At 35.8% G+C, this 26,146-nt stretch overlaps 1 protein-coding gene across 3 annotated transcripts in view; it reads left to right on the top strand.

The window, feature by feature from the left end:
* The window catches only part of LINGO2 (leucine rich repeat and Ig domain containing 2), a 512,589-nt gene that overhangs the window by 177,832 nt on the left and 308,611 nt on the right, over window positions 1–26,146 (top strand). For all 3 annotated transcript variants that reach the window (XM_054054396.1, XM_054054393.1, XM_054054394.1), the window contains exon 2: window positions 4,749–4,829. The gene's annotated coding sequence lies outside the window, so the exon portion shown is untranslated. The remainder of the gene's footprint in view (window positions 1–4,748; window positions 4,830–26,146) is intronic.

Below are 26,146 nucleotides of genomic sequence, written 5' to 3'. Positions count from 1 at the left end.
TTGCGCAACATCTCTTTGGAAATCTCTAAAAAAGAGATAGAGGAAAAATATGATCATTGGCCTTAAAAAATCCTGTTGTCTAAAGAATTTCATTACATTATGCCTGAAACCCTACTGTAAATATATATTGGGTCTGTGGCCTTTAATGTTTTCAGTATTTTACAATATGTAGGTCACAGAACTTATTTTCATGATGCTCATGTTTATTGTGTTCTTTTAGGGCAAAACTATTTTAATTCACTTCACATGTCTGGCATGTGGTTCAAAAAATCCAGCTGAAAACTCTGTAATATCTTCAGGCTCTCCCTGTGTAGTGTGTTTTGGTGACTTGTAGTTTTGATGACTTCCTGTTTTGTTATTGTGAATCTCTCGGCATTGTTTTTATGACTGACACCCTCTTCCTTAAAGCCACATATTGACTATTACATTCATGCTGTCGGAATAGACAAATTTAGGTGAAGTATTCCAGAGTTACCAAAAGGGAGGTTCCTGTAGATGATTTTTTCAAAAAAAAAATGACAATACCAGCATCTGGGGCAAGTATTTCTGCGTTTTCCCGGCACAATCTGTTAATGAAATGAATTGATATGTTTATTTTGGAGTTTTTTTCAGCTGGGTATTGCATAGTTTGCCCTGGTTCTTGTAGTGGACTCTAGCTGTGCCACTAAAGATTTTGTAGATATTTATGGTAGCCTCTCCCTCTCATTTGTCTCTCAGTATTTTCTTTTTCTTTTTTTTTTTTCTCTTCTATTTACAGTAATTCTTATATTTCAGGTTTGCTTTCTTAACTGTTAAGCTGATGTTCTTGCATACCTGCTTTCTAAGACTCCTAAATCTTAATTCTCAGAGGCAGTGACAATATGAGAATTCACTACTTCTTATCTAAAGTGAGTGCTTTTTGTTCTGTGTATACTTCTGTACATGCAGCAAAACTGACCTTTCTCTATTTTCAGATCTGTTTAAGCTTGTGCAGTTTTCCATCATCCTCTTGATACACCTGAAGAGCAACTTGGGGCCAAGGGCAGCTTGCTGTGTGACAGTAGTGATATCCTGGGAAACTAATTTGTTTCTTTGCTTCTCAATTTTTAGGCAATCAGTTGTGTCTATAAGGACCTCTTCCTTGTCTCAGAGGATCTTAGTTTCAATATACATTTTATGATGGACCTTGTTGAATTCTCTTTGGGTCTGTCATAGCAACACCGCTCTAGTCCTCTACTACCTCTTGGGTTTTGCCCTCAGGAATAATGAAGTAATTAGGTGGAGATGTTTTCACTCTCTGGGAGTTTGATTCTTGAGCTTCTCCAGTGGAGGTAATTTTAATATTGTTACACCATTGTATTGATGCACTTTGCAAGGGACAGAAATCTGATTATTTAAATATCCCTTAAAGGTTAGTTAGAATATAAAGCATAGCTCAGAGTCAAATTGTCTTGGCCTTCAAAAGCTCACACTTATCTTCATTTTAAGTCTGGCATGTGTGCAATGAAAGCTGAAGGGAAATGACTATAATACTTAAAATACTTCCTTCTTGTTTCAGCATAAAAGAAATGAATTTTTAGGGATGGTGGATGTGTGCTTCTTTGTATGTTTTTTTTTCCTTTTTTTTGGTTCTAATTTTATTCTGTATTAAGGCTGAGAATAATTAAAGGTAACAAAAGGCAAGATTTAAAAATAGTTACAATTTCCCCTAGGAAGTGAAAAATCTGAAAAAATAAAATTATTGCCATGAGTTCAAATAAAATTTCTTCCCTTCTTCATTAAAATAACCAGATAAACCAACTTTCAAGCTATTACTTCAACCTATATAGTAGTGAAGGCAAAGCATGCTCTTTATTTAACTTAATACTTCATAATAAATTTAGGAATTCAATACACTGTAGAAACTTTCCATGTGGCAGTAGAATATATATTTAGATTGCAAGACCCTCTTCCAGTGTGAAAAAACTGGTTCTTCTGTTGGAAAGCACTGTGCAAAGATTGCCATTCTGAAAACAGCACTGTTTTCTTTTGTAGGAAAACATCTTGTCGTTGATACACATAAAAAGGTCCAGCAATAGTGAAGGAAGATATTGCAATGATGGAAGAACTCACTTACCCTTAGCCCACTTGAAATGACCAACTCACTGTAACAGCGTATGCACTGAGTGACCAAATATTTGCTCTCATCAAAGCTTAATTGTTCTGCTGTAACTTTCACCACAGAACCACACTGAAATACTATTGCTTTTTTGACTTAAACTCATAATTTTGGCTTCAGCCCAATGACAGTATAGCTGATTGGGACCAGACACTTCTACCTCTCTTTCTTAATGAATAATTGCCTGGAGCATGTAGAGAACCTGTGATGAGTTGACCTTGGTTGTCTGCCGGGCACCCACCCTGCTGCTATCTCACTCCCGCTTCTCAACAGGACAGGGGGAGAAAATAAGATGAAAAAACTAGTGGATCAAGATAAGGACCAGCAGATCACTTATCAGTTACTGTCACAGGGAAGACAGACTCAATTTAGAGAAGACTGATTTATTTTATTGCCAATTAAAAGTAGAGTAGGATGTTAAGATATAAATACGAAACTAAACCCACTTTCCTCTCGACCCCACATCTTCCCATTTTCAGCTTCACTCCTCCATGTTCAACTTTTCTTCCCTCAGAGTTACACTTTAAGAGTTTCAGTGGGTTTTGACACTTAATATTTCATCTAGGTAAGGCATTTCCAGTCTGCTTAGAGTTCACAAATTAATTAAGCTGAAAGTTAAATAAACTGGAGATGAATTCTGCCTATTAATAGAACACGTATTTTGTCTTTCTAATGCATTCGGGCAAGGTAATATTATTTTCTCCTACTGGCTTTTTTATTCCTGCTGTCTTGTATCACTGGTTATTTCCATTTCTTCAGATAATAATTTGACCTCTTTATTAACAGATGATGGCATTTGAACTTGGTCTCTGTCTCTGATAGGTACAAAGATAAGAGCTGTACAATCACTTTTAAACCTGAATGTGAGTTTCCATCAAGGAGAAAATATGTAGGTTTCTGAATGTCTGGAGAAGTGTTCAAATACCAGCAATTTGTTGGAGAACTGAAGTTTTTATTTGGTGGCAATTGTTAAAAACAACTTTCAAAGCAAACTTTCTGCCCACACCTGATTATCTCAGCTAAGTAATGGCAGACTTAGGGGCAGATGGGGTGCTGATATGTTTGTGTTTTTTTTTTATCATACGAACAGCTCATACAGAACAACAGGAAGCAAAGTAAATTGTTTAAAGGGGTTCCAGAATCTCAAGAGATGAATTTCTAGAGGATTTGCCTAATCACTCCACAACTTCAAAATAATAATTTTGATATTTTCAGTAAGGTCCCATTGTGACCCTATATTACAAAAAAAAAAAAAAAAAGTATATAAGGTTTTTATTTTCACAAACTAGGCTGGCTGAAAATTATATACTGCAGAGATAATACAGAATTGATGCAAATCTTATGCCAAAACTATTGCTTTTGTGAATGAGCAACCCTACTTCTTCTTTAGGGAAGCAGCTTTGTTTAATGAAGGCAGCCTCTTTGCTGCCTTCCAAGACTCCTTATGCAAATTGAACTCAGCAGTTCAGTTGTTAGATCTTTTACATTGTATGTGATCAATTGTATAGTATAATATAAAATACTGAATTAACTCACATATTTGTATATCACATAACAAGTTCTTTGAATGAGAATTAGAGAAGACATTATATTTAACTATGCAATTTTTAGTTATTTACAATACCCGGTCTTTTCCATAACTGCACTTTATATTTAATATACTAATATTTTTAAAGTACTATTTATCTGTTTTCTGAATATGATATTTTTCACTTTTCTGAATAATCTCTGTCAGATCATAATGTGCTTTATGTAGAGGTGCAGAGTCTTATTTTTCAGGAATTGTGAGAGGTCTTGGAAAGTTAATTTCTGTTTGGCAAAAAGCCAAAGAATTTTGTTCTTTTGGGTTGTCTTTCTGAAAAACTTAGGAGTACACGTTGATCAAAAGAGTTCATGACATTTTCTTTCAGATTAATTTTGAATTAGTACAGTCATTCCTAGGGTTTTTTTGTCAGTGTAGATCTAGGTTACTGTATAATATTCAGTTCTTTTGCCCTATCAGGGCTTATTCTGGTACTGACATACATACAAGTCAGATCTTCTCTTAACTCCTCTGCCTTCGGTGTGAAAGGCAATTGGTGTTTTTTCATATGTTCCATTGAAATACATGGAAAGTTCAGATTTTAATTCAATGTGGGAAGAAGATTCAGTTCTAAAAACCTCCTTTCTTACTGTTGAGTTGGAGATATGGATGGAGAAGGCTTTGGAGAGGCCAAATCCCATCACCAACAGAGACAAGAAGTTAATCCTATGTTGAAAAGATTGTTTTCTTTTGGATACTTTCTGGGCTTAATGCTGCCTGAGTTTCACCTTCAGATCCTCTAGGGAATGGCTTTCTAAGCTACTCTAGACAACACAGTTGCCTTTTACCCTTGAGTGCCAGTGAGTGCACACTATTATTTTGTATTATTAAGAGCTTTCATTTGCCTCTAACACTGTTTATCTCAGCAGAGACATTTATGGCTTTGACAATTCTTTCTGTTTCTTCTTGGATAGGACCTAATTATGATCCTAAAACATCTCAAGGATTTTAACTAAAGCCACCACTATTTCAGAAAGCTTCGTACAGCTGACAAGTCTAAATAATTTTCCCTCTTCTTTTTTTTTCTAGTAAGCAAGCAGTGAAGCTGGAAAACTTCGCAACAAACTCTTTTGTTTTTCCTGCTTGTATTTGTGGAGCCTGATTCACAAGGTAAATGTTCCATTTCAATTGACTGTATTTTTTCACTATTACGGTTTCCAGTGACAAAAATAAACTTATACTACTGCTATGTTTTAAAGGAATACACTTGTTTAGTGATTCATCTGTGCTTTTAGCAGTGAGTGGGTTTACACTACACTTACAACTTACAATAAATACAATGAGTTACTTTGGACTTACGAACAGGAAGGTTTCCTTTTTGGGAAGAAATGAAAAGGAAACCAAATAAATCTAAGCCATTTGCAAGTTTCTGGGTTATTGCTCTTGTCTCTCAATCAATCTGAGTGAAAGAACAGTTAAACTGAGTCTGAAGATTTAAATCTGAATGCGAATGTGTTTATTATGTCAAGATCTACTCTCTGTATTCTGTGTTTATTGGTGATTTTATTAGAAGGGAGATTGAAGGTGATTCTTGAGATCTACTTGGCTATGTTTAATGATCTTTATTGATGTGCAGGTTTTTTTCGCTCTTATTTCTGCCCTTTAGTATAGTTCCTGAATGATATTTGAAAGGTAGACATGTTAAATATTTAGAAAATATAGTTTTCAAGAAATTAAAAATACCTTTGGGAAACTAGCTTGTTTTGATAATTAATTTTGTTATCATAGAAGACTGTCCCTGAATACCTTTGTCAGCTTTGGTTAAGGGTCTAGGCTTAATATTACTCTTTCCTTTGACACTTTGTTCCATCCCTGAATTTTATCTTTGAAATTGTCTCAGTTGTCTGTGAGAAAGAATGTTCCTCTCTGAATCTTTCTGCCATTGAAACTAGCTCTTTTGCACATGGTAGAAAAAAGGGCTTTCAAAAGCTTTTTTTATTGCATGTTATAAAGAATTGAACCAGAAGGTATGCAAAAGCTGCTCCAAATTCATGCTTTTAAGTGGAGTGCTGAGCAGAAGAATTACCCCCTTGTGACAGAAGTGCCACTATGGGCTGAATATTCAAGGTGGAAAATTGACCCTTTTGAAAAATAAAACCAGCAGCCTTCCCAGCACTTAAAATGGGGGAGTGAATATTCTACTTTTTGGCATTTATTTAACAAGCTGAATCCCAAGGCTGTGCATTTTGATGTATTGTGTTTCTTTAGTAGGAAGAGGAAAAAAAAAAGGTGGATCAGCCTTTGCTGTGAGTGAAACCCTGCCATGAGACGTGGGTGGTAATTGTAAAAAGAAAAGAAGTAGTGTTTCCTTCTAGGCAACTTGTGAGAGTGAAAGCCATTTGTAAATACTGAAAAAGGCTGGTCATTTTTACTAGCTCTTTTTCAGCTGCTAGAAATAGTAGAAAAATTCTGGTTGTGAGGAAGAGCCCGAACACAATGATTTTCCATGTAGATAGTTTCACACTGAACAATGAGACTTAGCAGAAAAGTGTGGATAATGTGTTTCAAAGAGATACTGGTTCAACTCCTCAGACTTCATGTTGTTACACAGGCTTTGTCTATCTTGAGTTTGCACATCTAGCAGAACTGGGGAAAGCACTAGCAATTAGCAGTGGCTAAAGCCACAGTGTTCATTATTATCTTGCATTGCATTTAATGAAAATCTAAGCATGTACTTAAATGTTTGCAGAATTGGGGTATATTTGGTCAATGGCAGTGAAAGAAGTGACAGTGAAAGCAATGAGCAAAATTTCCAAAGCTTCTGTATATGGTATAGGAGCAGGCACAGGCTGAACTTTCTCCATCATGTGTGATAACTTGGTATCTTAAGCAAGATAACAGTCACAAAAAATAATATAATGTTTTAAAAGCAATTGATGAAGTGCATTTAATATTTTTCTGATTTTTAATCTAAAATAACCAGCTCTGACTTAGTGGGCTTCTTTTGGTTGCAGATGTTGTTAAATCTGAAGGGGCCATTGATTCTAATGAATTATGTGTAATATTTTGCCTTGACATTTCACCAGCAAAACATCACTATTTGATTTGGACTTAGCAGTAAGTCACTAATGTGTCTTTATCATGATGATCCTGTGAGGGGTAATGAAATGTCTTTAATCAGTTCAGAGTTGCATTTTGATCATTCTATTCTTAAACAGATCTGGGGAATTATTGTGAAGTAAATTGTCTTTTGTCTTCCATTCTGTCTTTTGTCTTCCACTTTCTGAAAAGATTTAATACCACCTATTTAACTTGTTTTCGTAATATACTTGTGAATTTGGAATACATAGTGAATCACTTTGGTGGATTCGCATAAGCTGATACTGTGAAAGTTTCTCTGTACTTTTGATTTCATATTAGTAAACTAACAAAAAACATCCCAAATCCCTGAGTAGTTTTTAGGCCCCTCAAGAATTTTTCTTTACTATTCTACAAAATACTAAGTGTTGATGTAAGGCACTAAACCACTACAGGTGTAATGGCTATTTATATTTCAGGAATTTAAAAAAAGGAAGTGGTTATTTCAGTATATTTCACATGTATGTATTTCTTTTCTAAAGAGAAAAAGACCGGATATTTTTGTGCTTGTGACATTCAAAATAAACTAAAATCAGGTTAGAGGTGGTGTCCTCTAATCTAATAGCCCACTTGTTTCTGTATACCTGGGGACTGATTTAAGGTCATTTTAATTTCTCAATGGATCCAAACACATACCTGGCATTGGGAAGTAGGATTTTTTTCTAGGCATTTTGTATCATCCTTTTACTGATCAGTAAATGATGTTTGGACCAGAAATCCTCTAAGAGTGTTTCCTAAGACTCTGTCTGATGAACTGTTCTCCCTTTTTCCTTCTATTCTGGAGAACCCACCCTGAAGAGAACAAGCCTGTGTTTGTGCTGAAGTGCTGTGCTTTTATTTTGGGTCAACACCCTGTATTAATTCAAAAGTGTACAAACAATAGGAAGATTTTCCATGCTGTGATAGTGGCTATTGTTGATGGTGCGTTTGTGTAGCTAAATTAACTCAGTTAATTTGGAGCATCTGAAGAACTCATCAGTTCCTCAGATGAAGAACAGTACTGTAATAACTGTTTTTTACTAATGCAGTTACTCTCAGTTTCAGTCTACCAGCCTGTGAGGTATTTTTATATCATTAGATATAGCCAAACTTATTATGAGTATAGTACTTGTCTAGAAATAATTAACCATTATTTCCATTTTCTTCTATGTTGACTCATATTTTTTTTGTGCTTATACATCTATATTTCTTGAGTAACTTTCCTGAATTTGGTGGATTAGCACATGTATGTTGAGGAAAAAAATACATCTTTTGAACTCTACTAGAGGAGGAAATAAAAAAATTCTGCATGATTAGGGTTTTTTTCTGCTGTTTAATCTATGAATCTGGATTGAAACAAAACCAAAAACAACCCAACAAACAAAACAAAGCAAAATAAAATTAAACAGAACAGACAAAAAAAAAAAAAAAAAAACAAAAAACCCAAACAAATCAGATTTCTCCGTATTACCAGGTCAGTCTGCTTCCAAGTAAGTAAAGTTTCTCATAACTATTATGTTTTCAAAACCAGAAGCAAACTGCTCTTCAAATTGAAAAGGAAAATTTGACTAATGTTGAAATGTCTAGGAATATATAGTACATCATGTGTAAGTAAAAAGGGTAGAGATCCTCAGGTTTAAACCATTTATTTTAATCCATGTGCTTCACTTCTCTCTTACTGTCCAGTCTAGTACCTTCAAAAGTAAAAGGTGGTTTCAACTACTCAGATTATACGGACTGAAGTTACCTGATTTTCAAAGAAGTTCTTGCCACTCCTTCCATGAGATCTGGGTTTCTTCTGAATTCAAAATGCAAACCCATAAAACCACTTAGAGAAATCTGAGCTTACACTGGAGTTGCAAGACCTGCTGACTCTTAAAACTTACAGAATAAATTAAAACAATGAATAGATGTGTAAAACTGATGTGCAGCAAACAAGACCTGTGTTTAGAGATACGTGAAGTTCATTCAGTGAAGACAGGCCAGTTTCTTGCCTGGCCTCCCCCAGGCATTAAATGGTGTTTACAATTAAAGGAGACTAGAATACTGTTTTGAAATTATGAACTTAGCCTCATTATTCTTTGGTTTTGAAAGGTAAGATTCTCAATCAGAACTGAACAAAATCTAAATGAAACAATCTGCTGGAAAATTTGAAGTTACAATTCACAAATAAAAAGTTTTCTTTGTGTGTGTAAGTTTTGTTAAATGGATATTCTACAGCCATTTCCCATGTTTTGCAGAAGTTAAAGACATTTTAAGAAAAGCTAGATGATCTGTTATCTCCTTTTAGTAGTAGAGTCAATGTGCTTCCATTTTCTGTCACAAGCAATACACTATTTTAGCTGGCATCTTCTTTAAAATAATGGATTTAGTCTTTCATTGACTTTCCTTCATGTGTCACTCACAACTGCACTGTGCATCCTTAAATCTTTCTCCAGTTTGCATTTTCAGCATTGTAGCCTTATCTTTGATATGGAAATTTGCAATTGGAGCTCATCATAGTGAAATACTGTGCTACATTTCATTAATCAGAAAGCATATGAAGAAGAAAAAAACGGAATAATTTTATATACTTTTGTTGTAAATACAAGGGTGATTCTTGAGCTGCAGTAATAATAAAAGGCAAAAAGAGACTTTATCAAGATAAAGTATACAAATATCCAAAACTGAAATGAGTGAGTTGGTTTATTTTGGTGTTGGGAGAAAAATTTGCATGTCAAGAAGTGTTTTTCAGTTCCTGGCCAAAAAAGCAACATAAAAATCTGTTATAGAACAGCCTACTGATAAACAGATTTTTAATAAATATATAGGTGATCATTGCTTAACGCCTTGAATTCTTTTACATTATTCCTGGTTTTAATATAGTTTTGATTTCTGGTACATTTTGGCAGTACCACTAGAAATTGTTTAGAACATTTTGACATGAATGTTAAGTCTCAAGTCTGGAATACCAAGTTTCAGATCTTTATTCCATCCTTGTTTGCTGCCTCACTGTGAATTACATCATCCTTAGACTAGAAGATCGTTACCAGATCACTGTATGATTAAATTTAATCATGCAGGCCACTGTATTCTGTCTCATTTTACTCCTGTGTATAGCAGAACTTTCAGCCAGACAGAGGATGTCAATGCAGGTGAGACTCCTGTCCCGAAAGAAACTCTCTCAGTCTGTCCTCATAGCAGAGGTATTCCAGCCCCTGATCATATTTGTGGCCCTTCTCTGGACCCGTTCCAAAAAGTTCCATATCCTTTTTATGTTAGGGATTCCAGAACTGAGCACAGTACTCGAGGTGGGATCTCATGAAAGTGGAGTAGAGGATCAGAGTCACCCTGCCTTGACCCAGGATATGGTTGGCCTTTGGTCTGCGAGCACCAAAATTTAGCCTTCTAGTGAGGAAAATAATTCGGAAATAATTGCATAAAAACAAAGTAGTTTTAATTGAAAGATGGGTAGCTGCTAGTCACCTAATCACCTTCATCTTCTACAGGAAATGGAGCGCTCTCTCTTACCATGTATTCAAAAACATTCAATCTTAAAATATTCCTATGAATTAAATGGAAAGCAGCCACCATTTCAATTTCTTGATGTCTTGTTAAACAAGAAGATCAGTGCCTCAGTCAGACATAAAATTCAGTTCAGAAGAGGGAAGGATCGGAGAAAAGACAATGAACCAAGAGCAGTATGATTTTACTTTCAGTTTTAGTTTGGACAGTAGAATAGCAGTGATACTTTTCAGAATCAAAGACTTATCATTATGGGACAAAATAGGCTATTTCTGCAGTATTCATGCATATATAAATAGGTGCCATTACTAATGCATTCCCTGTACCTCTGATTTTCATCAAGGTCCAACTCGTGTCATGTGGCGTAAAAATTAAAGGCCATATCCTAAGCTAATGTAAATCATGATATCACTGGAAGTAAACGAATTTTAAAAAAATTATGGTGGCCCTTAGACCTATTTTAGACTTTCTACTCGCTCTATAGTGAAGCTCATTGGGCAGATATTTCAAAATACTTTTGATTAAAAATTTGATGGAAATTGCTGCATTTATTCATTTGGATATTTTCAAACTAAAATTGCTTGTGATTTATTATTTTCCTGTAACATGCTTTTAACTTCACTTTTGTTCTGCCTTAAAAAATACCAGATACTGAAATCTGGGAGAAGCTTGTTATGTGCAGTAAGACCACTTAAATCAGTATGCCTTCTTCACCTGGTATCCATTAGCTAAAAATATATCTTTTTTTTTTTTTTCATCAATTATCACTGCAAATCAGCAATTATTTAACAAATGTTATAAAGAGAGAGGGGGAAAAAAGTGACAGATATGTTGTTCCTACTAAAAAATGGATATTTACAGTATTAATACAATGACAACAGTAACATCCCCCCAAACTTACATAAAATGTACTAGACTTTTTCATTTTCATGCAAGAACCCCAGTGTGCTTACAATTGGATGTACAATTGGAAGGAGAGGGAGAATCCACACTTTAAAAGTCTGTAAGCATCTTATGTTTCTTTACAACTCGCAGCCTATTTTTCAAGTATTTCGTGGCATGTTTTCAATAGTTATGGTCTTCACACTAAATATTTTATTTTAGAATGATAAATTAAGGCAAGAGAACTAACATAATTGCACGTACCTAACCCGATCAAGTTACTGATATGGTCAGGTATTTCTAAAACCATGCCTATCTTATGCACTGCCTAATTGCTCTTTTCATACTTTTCCACATATGTAAGTAGCATGAAAGTTTTTTTGTCTCTTTTGCTCACTTGTGTTTGGAAAGCACTCTCACTTATAAAGGCGATTTATTATTAATAATGGTCTTTTCTTATTTCTTCTGAAAACATCACAAATGACCACATACAAATTTATCTGTCTAGCTCCTTATGTGTGTCATTTACAGAATCCTTTTTCTTTTATTGCCTTTTCCCTGTTTTTCATGAGCTACCCTCTAGCATTACATAGTTCTTCATAATTAGATAATAGTACTCCTGGGAAGCAGGGGCACTTGTTATAAAAACAGAACTGTGTCATTTGTAGTTTTATTCAGAATTTTCCAAGGAACCTGTGATGTCTGAAACACTAACTGGACCTGTAGCATATGCTATAATCGTGCATATATGCGATGCAACGATACCATGATGCAAAATGGAAGAAACAACTCCAGCCGCAGAAGGTAAGTGAGATTATGCCTGTTATGCTTGGATAATCCAGGGAAAACATACTTTTAGCATAGCTGTCTGGAGAGGCTTAAGAAGAGCATTTGAACGGCATAGCATCCCAAAAGATGAAAATCATGCCAATGAAGGTAAAAGTGATTAAGGTTTTGAAAGTGGAGGTAATAGGCAGAAGACAAGATAGAGAGGAAATGTGGAATTAAGTTGTAATATGAAAGAAGTGCCAGTGGGGTTCCAGTAAGGATTGGGTTTTGCAAAACTGACCAAGTCAGATAGATGAACCTGAAGAGAAGGCAACAGTAAATCTCCCAGGGGAAAAAATACTTTTGAACTTTGAGTTGAAACCATTCTAATTAATGCACCTAATGCGTTTGAATTAAGATTCTAACCCAGATTTCTCAAAATTCCTTTAGATTTTTTTGGACTGTACAACTCTGAAAGCTACTCTATACTAAGAGTGTGAGGAGCTTAGACTTTGTAAGTTATAAATTATGTGGCATGATAATATTCCAGCTTCATTTAACCATATTATAGAGGTTTGCAGCTCTGTGGAGCATGTTAATTATAGGAATTCATTTTAATGAGATGGTATTCAATGTGCAGAAATAAAATAGAATAAAACAGTTCTTGTTGCTGTAGTCAGCAAAATGTATGTTTTGTGAGTAGCAGCAGGTAAATGGATAATGGTTAGCAGAACTGCATCCTGTGGAGAATGACACATTTTCTGGGTCACTAAATAGTCTGCTCTCTCCGTTCTAGTACAATAGTAATTGAATGTTAGAAGATTTATGGTGACAATGGATTGGGGATACTAGTTCACTAAATAAAAAGGACGGACTCTTTCCTCTAAAGACAGGTTTTGGTAGCTAGGAAAGCTTTATTCTTCTGCTAGGAACCGACCAGATTCTAGAAGTTCACCCACTGTTTGAATTCCAGGTTTTGCCTTAAGTTTATCTTTCCCTCAGAGAGCAGTCAGTGTGCCTGTCAGGCAGCAGGGTGCTCTAAGGGCTGTATACCTTTAATTTCTTTCCTTCACTTCCATAAATAATAATAACTTCATCCCTGTCACTCCAGGGTTATGTGAACCCATGGACATAACTGAGATTGCTTTTACAATCAGCGAGGGCAACAGTGTGCACTGCAAGCTCAGAGGCATTATTTTTTTCCATCTTCATCTATAAGGCAATCTCCATAATTTCAAAGCAGGGGTGAGCCAAGTTGTAGTCCTCTGAAACACTGGTGTCTGGATGGAGGGGTGCCATTGCCTTTCCACTTGTGCTCCTGCTCCACTCACTTTATAGGTAGACGTGGAAGGTTGATGCTGTATCTGTGAGCAGATGAGTGCCAGCCAAATGTGAGTGCCAGTTCCAAAAGCTGCCTGTAGAAACTGATATGAGCCTTGATGTTAAGACTGAAGAGGAAAATCACCCTACTTAAAGTCCATCCATCAGGGAATTTTTCCTTTTTAGCCAGATGAGAGTTTCATTTTCAAAATATTCTCTTACTCTGAAGGTTGTTGCAGGAAGAAAAAGGCTGGGTACTTCAAAGGAAAACCCATAAACAGAAACTCCAGCATTACTGTGTATGTCCTCTCTTCAGTACACTGTCTAATGTCCTAATTGAAGTACATTACCATATTTACCTTACGCAATCATCTATTGGCATATTTCAAGTTAAAATTATGGGGGTTTTATGTCCACCTGCAAAATAGCATTGTGATTTTAAAAATTGTAATATATTTCATAAGAAAAAAAGACTACTGGAACCAGAAGGAAACTTATGTGATTTCTCAAACAAGAATATTTAGCAGAGCAGTGAATTTTTAATAAATACCTGAGGAAAAGTAGTACTCTGATAATTTTGCCTTCGTAGATACGGTTTTACTGAGGCCTTTTATAATAAGTACATGTACTTTTAAATATATTTATGTTCAAATAATTTGTGCTTCTTTTGAGATAATTCTTAGACTGTAAATGTACACAGCAGTAATGTTAAAAGCAAACACAAAAATACCTTGATAGTTTTTGATTAGTAAAAATACACCTGGGTACATGATTGCATTCTATGTGTATAAGAATAATTTTCAGTTGAAATTGAGACTGCTGAGAGGGAGAGGCTGTGCACTGCTATATCCATACCCATACTTTAAAGGATACACAGGACAAGGAAAGTGTAGGGCTTTTATGAGTCTTCTAAACTGTGTTCTATGTGCTGATGGGAAACACAACTGTGACAATGTAGTCCTGAATAAACTATGATTCTTCAATTTCGTGAAAGTAAAACGAACTATGTTGTTCCAAAATGGTAATCTTCATGGAAAAAACCAAGCATTTTATGTTTTTTACTTATTTTAGTGTTTAGTATTTTACTTGCATTAATTCCCTTAATTGTGCAAGTTGTGGATTTGCTCATTTTCTGGCTATTCCTCCATTTTCTTCGTCCTTCTCACACATTGTTAAAGAGGTCTCATTGCAAGAGCATAGTATTTCTTTCACAAAAAACTAAAGGAAAGCAAAACCTTTCCTAAGTCCAAGAAAAAATGAAAACAATTTGAGGATAATCTTTATTTAAGTATCACTGATCATTTCTAACAAATGAGGGAGCCTTTGCTAAACTGTAGAAAGCAGTTCTGCACAGTTCTGAAATGGGTACAAAGGGCAACCTATTCTCTTTGTGGTGCCTTTGCTTCCCTCCTTCTCCCAGGTAGTAGTAGAAGGGTTTTCATTGGCCTGATCTTTCATTAATGCATTATTTTGTGTGAATCTCCAAGAATTTCTTGGACCTTTTACTGCTCTGCATCTGATTGGTGATGTTACATAATGCCAGTGTATTACAAGTGTGAAAAGTTTAAACTCAATATGGGGCCCAAAAAGAAAAGATCTTGATGCCAAATGGGTAAAGGTTTAGTGTTAAGTTAAAAAGAGAACTTTAGGTGTAGTTGCCACAAGACCTTGTCAATTATTTTTTGGTTTTTTTTCTATTTCTTTTTCTGCTTTAGAAATACCTTAACACAACTGTCAAACCTGTAGTTTGGATCATGTTATGACCACTGATCATGTAATACTTTTCATTATGCTTGGTAGTGCTCATAAAATGCTGATCTGCCAGCAGGACATTTATTATGTAGAAAGTCCTTGAACCTTGGTATTTTTTACTTTTCCTTTTTTGCCCTTTAAGTGTTGTGTGGACAGATGGAGCACAACTGATGAAGGTATTTAAATTACTCATTTTGGAGAGAATTTATCTTCTCTAACAACAAGCATTCATTTTTTTCTGACTATTATTAGCTAAATTAATTATACTATATCTGACCCCCTGTAAAACCACCTTGGATGTGTCACATTGATATTTTTTATGGTCGCATAAAAATGAAACAAGATAAGAAATAGGACGATCCAAATAAAAGCTTCTTTTAAGTTTTTTTGACAATGCCAGAGAAGAATGGTTCAAGAGGTAGTTGTTTTGAGCCATAATAGTTAAGTCATAGTTAAAAAGTGAACCTAGAAAAATGCTTCAGGTTGGTTTTAAGCATTATTTTCTTCTAAAAATAAAACTGAGAGAGACTTTAAACATTAATCAATATGAATAGTTGAAAATAACCCTCAAAATGCATTTTGTTTCTCATTATTTACTTTGTATCTGACAGCAGCATATTGGAAAATTAAAAATTAGTTCATATAAGATCAATTATCAGGATAATTGAAAAAGGTTTCTTTTTTATTTAAAATACAACAAAACCTACACACATTCTGTTCCTTTGTGTGATTTCATTTTTGACCCAGTCAAATGACATCAGAATAATTATGATGCTTCATATTATTACTACTATTATTGTTGTTGTTGTTATTGTTGTTGTTGTTATTGTTGTTGTTTTGTTGTTGTTGTTATTGTTGTTGTTTTGTTGTTGTTGTTATTTTTATTACTAACACTGCTATTGCTATTATTACTTTTATACATGGAGTTCTGGTTACTAAACTTAAAAAAGAAATAGTAACAGTAGGTTGATGAGGTATATTTGGCTTCTCTATGAAGACTGCATCTCTTTCACTTGACAAGAAGGCATTTGAGGCAATATGGGAGAAGTTGATACATTTTATAGAGAGTGCCAGTGCCAGTGCCAGTAGGAATAACCACTTCCACTCAGAATAATACAGACAACCAAAGAAATACTTAGGAAGAAAATTAAGAGCTCCAAATATGGAGTATTTCCATAGGATGGAAAAATTACAGAATAATTACCCCTGTCATTTGTAAAGGACAATTTAAAACTAGTTTGAAGAACACATCGAGAAAGTGGAATGAAGCTGCTTTTTGATGCCATTGAAATGATACAACATCTGACCTGAAAAACCCACCAGTTTCAGTTAGACAAAAATGTTTGTAGGGGAACCTAACATGTCTCCTACACTCACCTATGTATTCATGCTACTGCTCCTCAACAGAGATGTGATATCTTAGTAGTTAGTTGGTTTCACCAGACAATGGATCCACTGTTACAGTGCTAGGAGTGTTCTAGTTTGAGTTCTTCTGTTTGCTTTTGAAACATATGTATGGTGATAGCTTCTATAAACTAAAGCTGCAACTGTATATCAATAACAAGTTCTGCCAAGAGTATTATTCATGAAGGAAGTGGTATTGATAGTGAGATAAAATATACAAATTAGAAATAAAGAAATAATTGATTTTGTATTTTTAAATTTCTGCTTAAGTGAAAACATAGATATGCTTGCCATACACCTATTTCTCTAATGCCACTAAAATAGTGGCAAAGTTGTACTTAAAAATGCAGTCAATTTTAAAATAAAGAACAAATTAATCACTTATTACTTCAGGGTCAGTGCTGAAATAAGATTTTGGATAAATTTATTTCATTTGTCTTTCCTGTAATGTATTCAAATTAAGTCAAATAATATTTTGAAGTGAAACAAAATCTGTTTGACCTTGCCTAGTCTAGATAGGATGCAGAACTGGATTTTCTAAGTATACCCATCTAAAGTAATCATCTAATATATATAGTTTGCCTTCCTGTAGGCTCCAAATAAGTGATCACTGACAAAGGATACCTGACTTAAAAGTTGCTAGGTTTCACACAGCCTTATTGAAGATTTTTTTCTGTCATAATTCCATACATAATCTGGGGTCAGATCTGTGCTTGTCTCCTTACGTCTTCACATTAACCAATCTAAATCTTGACGAAAGAAGACAGTCACTCAGAAAACCCAAATTCTCTTTTTGTCTGACACACAGAACTGGCAAGGTGACCCACTGCAAAGAGGCATTAGGGAAGGAACTGCAGAGCACAGTATCCCCAAAACAGTCTTTCCAGGTTGTTTTTGTTTGTGTGGCTTTCTTTTCATGTGTCTGGTCAGAAAAGGGTGCATTCAGTTTTCTGTTGTGGGTAGGGACTGGTTTGCAACATGGTTATCTATATTCAGTGATGTTTGGCCATGAAATAGTTTTAATTGTTACTAAGAGGTTGGTGGAATTGTTTTCCACATTCAGGACTTTCTTCTTTTTCTCTTTTTTCTAGTAAGAAGGAATTATCTAGACCACAATGGTTAAGATAGAAAGATTTTTTTTTTCATAATGAGGTAAAAGGAAACAAGTTTTCTAAAATTACATATCAGGCTGCTGAAAAAAAAAAAAAAAAAACACTCACAATTCCCAAGTACTAATCTAGCTCTTTGTTTAGATAGCGAAACAACATAATCATCTTCTGGAAAGATAGCTTCTGTACAGAAAGCCGAATCATCGAATTGTAGAATGATTTCATTTAGAATGGACCTTCAAAGTTCATCTAGTCTAACCTCCCTGTCATGAAAAGGGGTATCTTTCACTAGATCAAATTCCTCAAAGCTACATCCAACCTGACCTTGAATGCTTACAGAAGTGGGTCATCCACAACTTCTCTGGGCAACTTTTTACAGGGTCTCACCACCCTCATCATAAAAAAAAAAATGTCTTTGTTATGCCCAATCTACCCTCTTTCAGTTTAAAACCTGTCCTGTCACTAGAGGCCTTGGTAAAAAACTGGTTTTTATATAAGGCTACTTCAAGTATTGAAAGGCCACAAGGAAGTCTCCTCAGAGCCTTCTCTCCTCCAGGCTGAACAATCTCAACTCTCTCAGCTTTGCTTTGTATCAGAGGTGTTCCAGTCTTCTGATCATTCATGGATCATGGATCATCCTTTCCACTGTCCCCTTCTAGACTCATTCTAATAGGAGGACTATATCAAAGGCTTGATAGAAGTCTAAGTAGATGATATCCCTAGCTGTTCTCTTGTCTATTGATGTAGTCACTTTTATCATAGTCAGGCATGATAAGGCCTCCGTGAAGCCTTGTTGGCTGTGTCTAATCACCCTCTTGTGTTCCATATGCTTCAACGTAACTTGTACAAGAATCTGCACTGAGGTGAGGCTGACTGGTTGGTAGTTCCCAGAGTCCTCCTTATTACATGCTTTCCTATTCATTGCTTATTATTATGTCAGAATTTATGTTAGTGTTACTTCTTTTATGAGAGTTCTTTTTATATTCTTCATTCAGTGAGGTTTAGAAACGTAGATGTGATTTACATGACCAGGGAATAAGACATGATGAAGCAAGTCTTAACTTAGTCTGAAATAAATTCAGTCTAAGCTAATAGCTTCTTTTGCATGATCTTGTTCAACTAGATCTGAGAAAAGCTAAGGAAAACCGGTGACTGAGGTCAGATGAGAATATTTCAGTTGCAAAATATATATCCAGTAAACTGTAGAAGATAACACTTGTAGCTATTAGCTCTGCTGTCATAGAGAAGCTCCATAAGATAGTATGTCTTCATGTGTGGAGATATAATTGGGCAAGGGTAGCATAACCACACATTATTTGTAGCACACCATAACACTTGCTTTAGGGATATATGTATTTCTTTGGAAATGTATTGCTCTAGGCATGTAATGTTAATTGCTGGTAGCTACTCAGTCATCTTGCAAGCACAGTGATTTTAATGCTTTATTAACAAGCTAATGCAAGACCTCTAATTAAAGGAAGAATTACTTCTGCTGCTGTTTTCAGAAATAATCATTTAAAATGGCAAAAATATTGCAGATTTACAAACACTTCCAGCTTTTCTGTTTTGTTTGGTTTTTTTTTAGAGTGAATTTCCAGATAAATTACAGTCTGCCTTTATACCCTGTGCTGCTCTTAGTGTAAATCAAAGGAAAGGTGAGTCAAGACTCATCTACTTTTTCATCATTTCTATTCCTTTTTATAATTTCTTGCAAATGAAGACAAGATCAATACTCCTATCTTAAAACAAAACAAAAAAAAAAAAAAGAAAAAAAGGGGGGAAATATTTTTATCTATATTTTGTAACAGAGGTTTTATGAGATTCTCTTTTCTGCCGGAAGCAATTAGAAATTGATTCAGGTTCATTTGCTTTCACTTGTAGGATTTCTCTGTAACTGAAATTTAGCACCTGAGCTGATTTGAAGATGTATGTCTTTAACACTGTTGTTTTAAGGATGGGTCCTATGCCTTAACTTCCATTGTGCAAGGTGGACCTGAGGACAGTTGGCATCATATCTTGACTTTATTGTAGAGGGCTTTGTTCATAGTCTGGTGACAGTAAAATTTTGAAGTAGACATAAAATGTTCTTTTAAATATTATACCAGCCTTTGTGTAGAAAATTATTCCTAACTTCAGTTTCATTAATGTAAGATATGTTTCTTTGACAAGAAACATCCCAATTGCATGGTGTTTACTCTTAGTAAACTTTTATGGGGTGAAAATTCAGCCTGGACTGTGGAAGAGATTCTCTTCCCACTTCAAAAGACTACCAAATCCAGTCAAAACTAGACATACAAAAGAAATAATTATTATAAAACTTTCTCTCTTTATTTTTTTTTCCCGTGAGATTTCTTCACCAAAATCAAACTCAAGAACTATAATGATGCAGTAGGTAAAGAACACATTAGCTTTAAACCTAAGACATTTTAGAATACAAAAGAAAGGATATTAAAAATACATATCCCATGGCTTAGGAAGACCCTGTTCTCCCTCTTCCTACACCAGATGTCAAGACTTTTGACAAAATAGACCCTATCCTCCATTTTCAAAGAATAGATGTACTCTCCTTGAAACATTTCACTATAGAATGGCTTCCTACCTGGTGGCTGTATAGATTCACAACACTGTATTAGACATAGATTATGTAAAGCACACATGCTTTTGTTAACAGGAAATTAATAAATACCGAAAAGAACTGTAAATAGAATCTTTTGTTTTATTTTACTTTCTTTCTTTTTATATTCCTCACACAAACCTTACTATTAGAAAATAGTGGTAATTATTGCCAGATAGTGTATATGAGAACTGAATGCAAATGTTTCACTCAGTTTTAACTGTTTTACACAACTGCTAGTGAATAATTTGCATGTAAATTAAAAAAACAAACAAACAAACAAAAAACAAATAGGTGAAATTAACCTGGAACATGTTCAGAGGTTTTTAAAAGAGTAAAAACTTTTAGGTCAAATCTGGTAAAGTAGAATCAATCACACACTGAAACCTACAGAAAACTTGTATGAAACATTTTTCTCTAATAAACTACCTATTTTTCCACAGAGCAGTAAAATTCATTGATATTTAGATATAAATGACATAGATTGGTTCCATAGCTCTTTGTTAGTACACCTGCTGTATAAATATCTTTAATTAGATTTTGCACACCAGAAATACATTTTCATATTAAACAAAGTCAAATATGCTATAGCCTCTTAAGGCAAGGCAAGAAAAGGAACATTGTGTTTGGTGTATACTAAAGGCTGCTTGATCAAGGACAGCCTACTAATGAAGCCTCCTTCCTCACCCCTCCTGGGTCAATGGACAGCAGAAGGAGACCGGGGGGTAAACCCCCTCCCACTTTAGGGGAAGGTTAGGTATGAGACCACATGAGGAAACTGAATATATATAAGTCTATGGGACATGACGAGATGCATCCCAGAGTCCTGAGGGAATTGGCTAATGTGGTTGCTGAGAATTTGAATAGCTCTAGGATCCTCCTAGAAGCTATGCTAAAGCACATGGAAGATGGGGAGGTGATGAGAGGCAGTCAACATGGCTTCACTAGGGACAAATCCAGCCTGACTGACTTAGTGGCTTTCTATGATGGGGTGTCCACATGTATGGATGTAGGAAAAGCAATGGATGTAATCCATTGGATTTTTGTAAAGCCTTTGGCACAATCCCCCACAACATCCTTCACTTTAAATTGGAGAGATATGGATTTGGTGGGTGGACTGTTCAGTGGATAAGGAATCGGTTTGATGGTCTCATTCAGAGAGTAGTGGTCAATGACTCGATGTCCAGATGGATGTCCACATCAGCAAAGTGCGCATGCAGCCCAGAAGGCCAACTGCATTCTGGGCTGCATGAAAACAAGTGTGGCCAGCATGTCGAGGGAGGTGATTCTGCCCCTCTATTCCTCTCTTGTGAGACCTCATCTGGAGTACTCTGTCCAGTTCTGAAATGCTCAACATAAGAAGGTTATGGAACTGTTGGAATGCATCCAGAGGAGGGCTACAAAGATGATCGGAGGGCTGGAGCACGTTCCCTATGAGGACAGGCTGAGAGAGTTGGGCTTGTTCAGCCTGGGGAAGAGAAGGATCCAAGGAGATCTTATAGTGACCTTCCAGTACCTGAAGGGGGCCTACAGAAAAGCTGAAGCGAGGCTATTCACAAAGGCTTGTGGTGATAGGACAAGGGGGAATGGGTATAAATTAGAGAGGGGCAGATTTAGACTAGACATTAGGAAGAATTTCTTCACCATGACAGTGGTGAGGCACTGGAACAGGTTGCCAAGGGAAGTTGTGGATGCCCCATCCCTGGAGGTGTTCAAGGCCAAGTTCAAGGCCAAGGTGTATGGGGCCTTGGGCAACCTGCTTTAGAGGGTTGTCCCTGCCCATGGCAGGGTGGTTGGAGCTGGATGATCTTTGAGGTCCCTTCCAACCCTAACTATTCTATAATTCTATGATTCTGTGGAGATCGTGACAAATGGTGTCCTTCAGGGATTCATACTGGGACCACTGCTGTTTAATATCTTCATCAATGATATAGACAGCAAGATTGAGTGCATCATCAGCAAGTCTGCAGCTGGTGCAGTTGTCACACCAGAAGGACAGGATGTTATCCTGAGGGACCTGGACAAGCTAGAGAAGTGGGCCTGTGTGAACTTCATGAGGTTGAACGAGGCCAAGTACAAGGTCCTACACCTGGGTCAGGGCAATCTGCACTTTCAGTACAGGATGGGGGATGATGTGATTGAGAGCAGCCCTGCGGAGAAGGATTCGTGGTGCTGGTTGATGAGAAGCTCGGCATGAGCCGGCAATGCCCAGAAGACCAACTGTATCCTGGGCTGCATCAAAAGAAGCATAGCCACATAGTCAGCAGGTTGAAGGAGGTGATTCTTCCCCTCTACTCCACTCTCATGAGACCTTAACTCGAGTACTGTGCCCGGTTCTGGAATCCACAACATAAAAAGGGTATGGAACTGTTGGAACGGGTCCAGAGCAGGGCTACGAAGATGGTTAGAAGGCCTCAGCACCTCTGCTATGAGGACAGGCTGAGTGAGTTGGGTTTGTTCTGCCTGGAAAAGAGAAGGCTCTGGGGAGACCTTATAGTGACCTTCCTTCCAGTACCTGAAGGCGGAGCCTACAAGAAAGCTGAGGAGGGACTTTTGTACAAGGGATGTGGTGATAGGATGAGGGGTAATGGCTTTTAATTGGAAAGGGGAAGATCTAGACTAGATATTAGAAAGAAATTCTTCATAATGAGGGTGATGATGCCCTGGAACAGTTTACCTAGGGAAGTAGTGGCTGCCCCATCTCTGGAAGTGTTCAAGGCCAGGTTGGATGGGGTCTTGGGCAGCCTGATCTAGTGGGAGGTGTCCCTGTCCATGGCAGAGGGCATGGAACTAGATGATCTTTAAGGTCCCTCCCAACTCAAACCATTGTATGACTCCAACATTCTAGAACATAGTTCATCCTTAGTGACAATTGTGTGAACGAAACATACTATTTCCATACAGGCTGAGAAAGAGTATGTGGCTGGCTAACTTTTGGAAGGTTATGTAATGCTTTCAGCTAAACATGCTGCCATTGTAAGCTAGGACATCAATCGATTTGATGCTCACAAACCTGAATAAAGATCTCTGAGAAAGTTCATAAGTAGAAAATGACAAAGACTATAATTGAGGCAAAACACAGGGAATAAGTCAGCATTAGACCTTGCACCTCCAAGTAAATAGCAATGCACTAGGAAACCAGAAACAGTATTGACATCCCATTTTAATCCTTGATAGTGCATTTCTCAAGACTGTTTCATACCAAATATATTTTTTTTGTTTCACAATTCCTTTGCAGCATTTTTATATGTAAAATAAAAATGAAGATTTGTATCACTTTCATAAAGGGATGTATCCATAAAGAAAAAGTGGGGGTTTAAGTTAAAATTGACATTCAGAAGAGACTTTGAAGGAAGAAACACTGGCTTTTTTTACTTGTTTTCCATTTTCATTTCTAGTCTTTTGCACACTTAGGACAGATCACTCTTCTGTAACTCACAGTCTGACTATGAATTTTTTTATGATAGAGTTACAAATGGGAAACACAAATTTTTCCAATTGTTCAGATTCTAAAGGAAGTTCCATTGTTAAAACAGACTCACTTGTCCAACTACTGTATATTACTGAGCTTGCTGTTTAAGAAAATTCATAAATTAGTACAATAAAAACCAACAGTAATGGCTCTTAGACTTGTACAAATTGCATGTCTTTGATTACCATCTCCCCTATAGTTTTGTTCTTTAGCTGTCACTAAACAAATGACTCCCTAGTCTTGTTATAGATAAAGAAAATAATATTTTGATGCTTATAGAGCTTTCTGCTCTATACAGTAGAATTAAATAATACAATAGAACACAATCTAACAGAACTAGTAACCCAACAGTAATTATTCATCGTCTGAGAACATAAGATAATTTTGTTGCTGCTTCTCTAGAAATGTACTTTTTCCTTTTGATTGGACGAGTTTTGAGGTGGAAGTGATGTAGTGGGGGAAGTCAGTTAAGATTAAAGGGAAAAAGACTGAGCAGATTAGTTGACAGACTGGGCAATATTGTAGGTTAATATCAAAAAGTGTAACTATTCCTAAGCTATTACATTTTAAGCAGAAATTTCATAATGATACTGCTGACTCTCAATGCACTGTGATATTCCTTTTCAGATTTGTGTGTTTTTAACTGAACACGGTTTAGGTCCTAATAAAAGAATTTTCTCATTCTTGTTTATAATTTCTGAGTTAATAAAATGATTCAAACAAAATCAAAAGTGAAAGGAAGTGAAGTGCATTCCTGAGCAGAACCCAAATTTTGAGTGTCTGGTGTATGAAATGGTGTCAACCCTCTTGGAACCAAATCCAATGGACTTAAATTTATTTATTAGTAAGGAGTTCACATAGCTTCTGGGATTAATTCCCAAACTACACATTTTAGCAATGTTTGAAGGAAGGCAGTAGTTAGTACTCTTTTCTAATTTATTTTTGCAGTTTCTTAGGCCAGCAGAACTAAGATTCCGGGGTGGAGGGGAACAGCAAATCTTCACTTTTATGTAAATAAAGTCATCTTGCTTCACCTCTATTATTGTAAAGAAACTTATGGAACCTCTATTACTTCATTCCAAAAATTATATTCATAAACAAATGTCTACACATCTGTTATTACGTATTTTGAATATTGCTTTTTGTTACAAGATTAGTTCAAAATAGGCAGAAAAAATGCCTCATGGCATTATATGTCTCACAAGATATCCATACTTTCTAGTAATGTTCTGATGGTCAGATTTTGCTGGATTTATGACACTTAATTTAATTAGATGTTTTGTTTTAATGTCATTCAGCCTTGCAGTGTTTTGTTCTCTCTCTCAGATAGACATTGGGCCAGACCAAGTAAGGTGTACTGATATTCACAGTGATTTGGCTTTCATCCATCTCTAATTCTTAAACTTTCTGTTTTTCACTAACTTTTATTTTCCATTTGTGTTGTCTTTCATTCGTTTGTCTGTTTATTTCATACATACTTCAAAGCATGTCTCCGACATGACTCTTTCCTATTTTTGAGATTCAATTTAGATCAGCAAGTGATCTTTTCTTTCCACAGAATACTATAATGGAAAACTAACGGGAACAGGTATGATCAAGAGCTGGTCTTTTCACACTGAAACATGAGCAGCTCTCTCTGAATTTCAACACCTGAATATTACTGAATTTCCTAAAATTACTATCTAGCTTTAAGATAGACTTTTGTAAAATTTCTCCTTCAGCCACAAATCTGAAGGGAAATTCCTCTGACAATGGACTTACCTTAGTCATGTTAAAGCCATTTTCTGGCTGTTCTGTGATCAAAGTTTAGGCCTCAGCAGAAACATAAGAAAATTTTTTCACTTAAATTCTTGGATTACTACTCTCACACAGTAGATAAATATTTATGGACTAGTGCCATTACTAGTAGAATACAAAAAGTTAGATATAGGTAATCTTCAGCTTTGCTGGGCCAGGCCAAGTCTGAGTTGCATTAGAAAGTGCTAGATAGTAAGTTTTTAAGAAACCTTACTTGAAATATACCAGTATTATCGAGTTCCAAGTTTGAAAAATTTTTCTCCCTATCAGAAATGATATAAAATGATAGCATGTAAAGGTCTAGAGACCTAGATAGGTCTCTATTTAAAAAGAGATATATAAATAAAGTATAATGTGTGGTTTTGATGAGTCTGTACTGTCTTTTTACTTCCAGGATGACAGATGTCCTTGTGTTGTTTTTAGGCTGTAGTAACACTTAAACACCTCAGCTTTGCTGTGCGTGACACAGAACAAATGCACAGCAAAGAGTCTATCCAAGCTAGCCCCAAGTAACCTATTTCATTTATGGTTCTCCTGATTTAATAAAATGTGATCTAGAAATATAGAAAACTTGTTCATTTTTACTTCACAAAATCCCTTTGGTGTCCATTTTTTATTTATCAAATATTATTTGAACTTTTCAGGACTGCAAGTAGTGCAGCTCTGTTTTCTGGTACTTCTTTGGCTATCCTCATGCGAAATACACATTTTAACTAGAAGCATGCAAAGCAAAATCTGTAAAACCATT

Source organism: Cuculus canorus, chromosome Z (assembly GCF_017976375.1).
Source record: "Cuculus canorus isolate bCucCan1 chromosome Z, bCucCan1.pri, whole genome shotgun sequence".
NCBI lineage: Eukaryota > Metazoa > Chordata > Aves > Cuculiformes > Cuculidae > Cuculus > Cuculus canorus.
The sequence above is the reverse complement of the archived record's forward strand: the minus strand, read 5'-3'. Positions and strand labels throughout refer to the sequence as shown.